The sequence below is a fragment of the Callospermophilus lateralis genome, chromosome 2 (genome assembly GCF_048772815.1).
Source record: "Callospermophilus lateralis isolate mCalLat2 chromosome 2, mCalLat2.hap1, whole genome shotgun sequence".
Classification (NCBI taxonomy): Eukaryota; Metazoa; Chordata; class Mammalia; order Rodentia; family Sciuridae; genus Callospermophilus; species Callospermophilus lateralis.
Genome location: NC_135306.1, coordinates 77,618,157 through 77,625,667, shown reverse-complemented (window position 1 = coordinate 77,625,667; position 7,511 = coordinate 77,618,157).

The window sequence follows — 7,511 nt, the reverse complement described above, 5'->3', positions numbered from 1 at the left end:
ATTCCATTCATGAGAATAGAGTCTTCATGACCTAATCATCTCCTAAGAGCCCCACCTCTTAATACTATTGCATTGGAGATTCAATTTCTATAACTTTTAGAAGGGCACATATATTCAAACCATAGCAGTATCTATGATACATTTTGGATAATATTTATTTAACCCAATTACCTCATTTAGTAGAATCATGTCTCTTATTTTCATCTTATTTGATAAATATAGGTGATTTACTCTAATTACTTATTGATTTTTAAAGTAGAAATTTGACTATACTATATTGCTTAAAAAGAGATCTAAGATGTAATAGCTTGTTCACATAAAAGTCCAATGCATTTCTGAGGTGGGAGAGTGGGTGAATGTGAAGAACTGTGAATGTTGTAGATCCTTTTTTAAAAAAAATATTTACTTTTTAGTTGTAGTTGGACACAATACCTTTGTTTTATTTATTTACTTTTATGTGGTGCTGAGGATCAAACCCAGGGCCTCACACGCGCTAGGTGAGCACTAAGCCACAACCCCAGCCCTAGGCCTTATTCTACTTGCAAATTCACAAGTTTGCCTACCCTAGTTTCATGGAAGCTGGCAGAAAGACATGAAACTCCTGGGTCAGAGACAAATGACTTTATTACTCATTCCAGAAAGCAACAAGGGCTTCACATTTGTATGTATGTCCTCAAGTCCCATAAAGGAGATTTGAAGTATCCCTGGTGAATGCTGCTCCTGGAGTGAGCTAAGAATCCTTGAATTTAGGGAACAAAGAAATTATAATAATGAGCTGTAAGCAAACCTGCCCTTTGCCCTGGAAGGAGGCATTATCTTTATTATTCTGGACAATAAGCAAACCTGCCCTTTGAATCTAAGGGAGATTCTTACAAGGTTGTTCACTACACAACTATCCTTGAAAAGATAATCTAGAATGAAGGCATTTAATGTTTCTGCTCATGGGATGTACAGATGAATGAGTGACTATTGGATTGTCTCTGAAGTTTTCTGGGGCAAGTCAGAGAATAGGTGTCCTATTGCATAAAGCTATTTAGAAATTTAGACTATTTGGACTGAGGGCAACTCTATCATGTTCATCATATGATTTGTAAAGCAAGTCAGTGTATGTATGTGTGGGGTCATTTCAGACAGCTGAAAGAGCAGGAGTTTGGGGTAACATACATGAGAGATTTTATGAGCATTACTTGGACGCAATGCACATCACTTACTAACGTTCCATTCCATAGAATATGATGAACACATGGTAGCAACATGTTGCACAGGAGGATGGGAAATGTAGCCTCACTATGTGCACAGGAAGAACTGAGAACAGGTATTGAAGGACACCTACATAGTCTAACACATTGCCAATTTTGATGGTAGAAATGAATAAACATACAAACAGATGCCTTGGGGTGGAGCTTAATATTTCACAGTTCATAGAAGTTTCATAGAAGTTTAGAATGAAAATGGCCTTAGAATCATTAATTCCAGCCATCACCTACTGCTTCGGGTCACTTAGGAATAAAGAAACTGACACTAAAAGAAGTTAAATGGCACAGCTATGTAGCTTACAAATTTGATCTGGTTAATTAGCTGAGGTGAGATTTTAAGATTTCAATTTGAGTACACTTTGACTTGGAGCAAACTTATATGCTTACAGGAGTCTTCCTTATTTTCAATTATTATTCCCCAATTACCTGAGGTTTTTTTTTTTTATTTTGAATTGCAATTTTGATTATTAGGATTTCTTAAATCACTACATTTCTATGTATATTATTCACTGTTTATCCCTAATATAAGAGGCACTATTCTAGTTTCTGGTAATATAGCTGTAAACGGGCCAGGCAAGGACCCTGCTCTTATAGAGCCAACACTGAGGTGAGATTCCATGATGTTTAGAATGTGATTGACTTTTTAAAGTATGAGAGCCATTATGGCTAATTTATAATATAAGTGATTATATATGGATTCCAAGCAACTTATGTATTGCTAGCTTAAATCAGGAAGCACAGACTTTAACAGCTTTTAAGTTTCTTTACAATTAATTTACAGCAAGATTCGGTTTGTATGTTATTTAAGCTTTAATATGCCCTGTGTATTACTTCTATAATAAATAAGTTGTTATTTTGTTATTGCCTTTAGGTTAAGGGGCTTTATTATGTTAAAGACTAAGCTTTATTTCAAGCCTCAAAACAGATTGGAACATTTTTGTAGAAATTTCATTCACATGTTTTGATTTATCAAAGCATTTTATGTTTACTTAAAAAAATTCTTTCTGTTCCCTAGAGAAGTCCATAATGTACTCAGTGCAAATTGAACATCAAAAATATAATGTAGTCAAATGACAGAATAAAATTCAAGAGAAACTGCTGAAGCTTTGCTCCTTAAAAGAAAAATCTGTTTCCATGTTACATTGTGTGTATGTATTATGGAAATATCTGAAAGATACACAGCACCCATGCACAAAAATATTGTTTATGAACAAGTATATATAATGCAGTTTATTGAAAAAGGGCTCAATTTAAAGTAATAGTGCATGAAATAATCTAGTGTGGCATTTTGCAAAGAGTTGTAGATTGCAAGCCTTAAGAACCAGCATCTAATCATGACAGTACTTTAAAAAATTACACAATATAAATATTTGTATAGTGTTTTATGGTTGACAAAGCACTTTTTTAAAAAAAATTAACAATAGCTATCATTTATTGAGCACTTACCATGCATCAGACTCGGTGATATCATTAATTCTTACGACACCTCAATGAAGTATGTACTTATACCCTCTTCAATACCCTACTCCCCAGCCTCACCTTCCTGGGTGTTTTTTAGGGTAGGTTGATATGGACTTCTCTCCTCTCAGAGATTCTAAAGAGCACTGTCATCTCCTTCTGAAACTCAGTTCCAGCTTTCCAGAACTCAGTTCCAATACATGATACTGACTAGGTGATAAAGTAGAGAAGGCAGTCTGGGCATTTAGCCACATTACCTTTTACTTTCAGCGTATCTCAGGTCAACATGAGAATTAAACAGGCCCACAGTGTCCCCATGGTTCTCAAGGTATTTGTGCTTACTTGGGTTGACATTTTGCTGGTCTCCCAAACCCCTTAATTTTTTCTCTCTTTTGAGTTAGGTAGGCAAAATTTATTTTTAATTTTTACTACCACTTTATTCAGACAAAAACTAAAACCAAAACCTCATGCAGAAAATAACAGCAACAATAACAACAACAACAACAAACCTCAAGTGAACTAACTGCTATGGCTTGAATATGGTTGTCTCCTCTAAATCTTTTATTAAAAATCTAATCCCCATTATGAGGTATTAAAGAGGTAGGACTAGATGGGTCTTTAAAAGATGATTAAGGTTCTTCCCTTACGAACATGAGATTAATGGATTCATGGGTTATCTACAGGATGGGTTTTCTATAAAAGCCAGTCTGGTTATGTCTCTGGAATGCTCTTTGACTGTTGCCACGTTATGTCCTGCCAGCAAGAATACTATCACCCAATATAGACCCTCAAGCTTGAACTAGAATCATTAGCCAAAATAAACCTTTCATTTTGTAACTTACTCAGTGGTTTTTTTGCTTGTTTGTTTGTTCTTAGCAACAGAAAACAAACCAAACACCAACTTTCAGATTATTGCAATATGGAGAAATAGACATTGTAAACAGCAGAATTTATAAGACTCCTCAAGCAAACCTTGCTCACTTTACAGGTTGAAAACCTTTTAGAAAACAATGAAAATTAAACATTGGGTTAAGGTATTGCCTTTGGTCAAAAACAAGCATTGTAGCATTTTACATAGCTATTACCTGCAGAGAAAATAATTAATTTCAAAGCACAGGTAGGTAAAAAAAATGAATGCTTTTCCTGGGTGTTTTGCTTTGTTCTCTCTCTCTCTCTCTCTCTCTCTCTCTCTCTCTCTCTCTCTCTCTTCATCTCTCTCTTTCCTTTTTTTTCCCCCAAAAGTGGACTTCAAGTGAAGACACTCCAACAAATGATCCAAAGTTAGAACTAGGGTTTGGCAGGACATTCTTCGCATATGGAAATATTTTATTTAAAAACGGGGAAAGAGCTGCAGGGAGCACAGTGGAGCAATTCCATATAAAACCACCTGGAAGTTGTAGTATGTAGGGGAAATAATGCAAGCATTGGGGAGGCTTCAATTCACAGGGAAAGGCATCTGAGGAAAGATGCATGTGGGCAGATTGCACACTTCCATGTATCATATTGCATGAGAACAAGCTGGACATTTATTCTGAATCTGAATTAGGGGAAATGTTATATGAGCAACTCAACTGCTTACCTAGTGTCTGAACATCACTTTTAAGGCCAGAATGAGGATCTGCAACTCAAGGCATTGAAATGGTTCTAAAGAAAAAGTGTCTCAAAAGAACAGATGTTCCTTTAAACTCCACCCTCACACTCAGGAGCTATGGGCAATTTGGACACTGATAGAAAGGAAATAGTTGGGAGGTGCTCTGCCTGTCTTGCACAGACTCAATACAGCTATGCAGGGAGGGAAGTGAAAGAAAAAAGTGGGCTTTTTGAACATGGAGCTCAAGTTTTGTTTTCTACTTACTAATTGACCTAGGGCAGAGGGCAGGTTACTTAATCTTTAATAACTGTTTCCACTTTTATTGCAACAATACCATCTTGCCAGGTTATTGAGAGGCTCAGAAAAGATAAAATGGTTCCCAAAGTGTGGCCCTTGGACAGCACCATCAGTCTCCTAAGGGATCTCTTAGAAATGTGAAGAATTAGCCCCACCTCAGACCTACAGAACAATTAAGTTTAATGAGCCTTCCGGGGGATTACTGTGCAGGCTAAAATTTGAGATCCATTGAAACAAGAAAAGCCCCTGGCACGGAGTCAATGTGCAAAAGTGGTATCTTTGTGGACCAGGATGCTCCTTCTTCACTTATTATCTTCTCTAACTCTCCCTCTACTTTTTCATTATAGGATATATTTGTATGGCCTTTGTCTTCTCTTTTCTGTTATAGGGGAAAGGGGCTGAGACAGACCTTGGGGACAGACAAGCCTGCCACAATCAAACTCATTCCTCAGGGATCTTGACACTAGCCCACTTTAGAAGTTTCTAGGTTTTCTGTTAAAACCACCCTTGATGGGCCCATACAACGAACTACCAACTCCTGGAAACCTCAAAAGAGAAGAGAAGGAGGTTTGCAGGGACATTTTTCTTATCATCAAGCAGGCTCCATTTGAATTTGTGATATTACTGCACTCTCTAACCTCTTCTCCTCACTACTGGCAGCAGATCTTCCAAAATAATATATATATCTGATCTACTCACTCCTCTGCTAAAACTCCCCTTAGCTTCCATAAGATTTTGTCCATAAGTTTAGGTATAACAATATGACACATTAGATTCTTCTCAATCTGGCTCCAAAGGGTTTCTTTTGTTTCATCTTCCATTTGCTGCACTCCTCCTTTTCCTATCCCTTTATCCTCCTCTTCCCACTTTCAACACACACAGGTACCCGCGCACATGCCTGACTTGGTCCAGTGGGAAAGCCAGTGGTGAACAAGGCATGGCTTATTTGTGAATGTTACCCTTGAGCTGATCATGAAGAAAATAGAGAAGGTATTCTAGCCAGAAAGAATGAAGATGTGAAAAATCATGGAGAACTACAGTGAGGCATTGTGGGGGGCTTTTCCTTTCCTTATGTGTTATTTGCCAGGTCAGGTATAAAGAGAGGTGAGGCTGAAAAATCAGGGTCCAGCCAGTCCAGGAAGGTCTATAGTGATAATGCCAACAAAGGAGCCCAACAAAAATCAAACTGCACACTAACATATGAATTGCAACATGTTGCAAACCATCTAGAGGTCACTGGAGATTTTTTAAAATTTAGATATTGGCACAAACCTGTAATCCCAAGGACTCAGGAGGCTGAGGCAGGAGGATGGAGAGTTCAAAGCCAGCCTCAGCAAAAGCAAAACACTAAGCAACTCAGTGAGACTCTGTCTCTAAATAAAATAAAAATAGGGTTGGGGATTTGGCTCAGTGGTTGAGTGCCCCTGAGTTCAATCTCTGATTACCCCCTCCACACACCCAAAAAAAGTCAGTATCTGCTTCTATCAACTAGTTGAAAAAACTGAGACTTAGAGAAGGCAACTTACTCACTCATGGGATGCTTCAGCTATAAATTACTGAGGCTATGACCCAAAGCCATCACTATGCTCCAACCACTATAATATTTTGCAACCAGTGAGTGGCCTGGCCCCATGAAGACCAGAGATCGACTTCAAATTTGGATGACAACTCTAGATACAGCTCAAAGGCCCTCAATAGAGCAATTGCTTTTTTGACCTTAAGAGATTTGTTTCCTTGTAATTGGTGCCTTAATTGTTTGTTATTATTTATTACTTGACAATGCTGGCTAGGCATATCCTGAGATTTATACAATTATTTATTTTGTGAATCTCCTTGATAAATTCTTAGTGGAGAGCCTCCTCTGTCTGCACAGCTGGTATCAATATCCATAAAAGGCCATTTATGCAATTTGTCAGCTCTCTTAAGTATCAATTTCCTGGAGTGAGTGTCTTTAGTGGCCTCCACTTATGTTTAAAATATTTTTATGAATGTTTTTACTTCTGAATTTTTTGGGGGGAAATATGCGCACAAACAACCTTGAAAATATTTTTTTCTTTAAGAGATGGGCTATTGTTCTGTATCTTTCAGAAAGAGCTTGACAAAACTTACATCCAGGGAAGCACATTGAAACCTTAAAGTGTAGAATAAAAACAGAGGAATCAACATGTCAAACTGCAAACTGGACTTATTTGAAATCACCATACCAATGAAAAAAATGATATGTTAATAGCAACACTAAAGCTGTTATATGTGTAGTAAAGTATCTAAAACTTTTTCTTTCTGTATTGAAAAAATATTTATATGTACCTTAAGGAGGAAAAGGGCTTTTAATTTTTTTTGCCTTCAATATAACAATTATCAATATTAGAATGTACCTTAAATTGGAATAATTAAATTAATCAATTTCAGCATTCTCTATTTCTTAAACTTTCATGTCTTTTGAAGGCAAAGATTATAGTTACATTCCCAGAATGAATGCAGAACTTGCCCTACGGTAGCAAACAAAAAATAGTTTAATTAATGAATGAAAACAGTATTAAACCGGATCCATCAACCTAATAATACCATTAGTAAATATTTTATCAGGTTGCATTGTGCACTATATATCTTTCTGTCTTAATTCATTTTAGCTGCTATAATAGAATATCACTTATTTACTTATTTTTAATTTACTTATTTTTATTTATTTATTTACTTATTTTTATTTATTTATTTTTTGGTACCAGGGATTTAACTCAGGGGCACTCAACCACTGAGCCACATCCCCATCCCTATTTTGTATTTTATTTAGAGACAGGGTCTCACTGAGTTGCTTAGTGCTTCACTGAGTTGCTTAGTGCCTCGCTAAGTGGCTGAGACTGGTTTTGGACTCGTGATCCTCCTGCCTCAGCCTCCTGAGCCACTTGCAT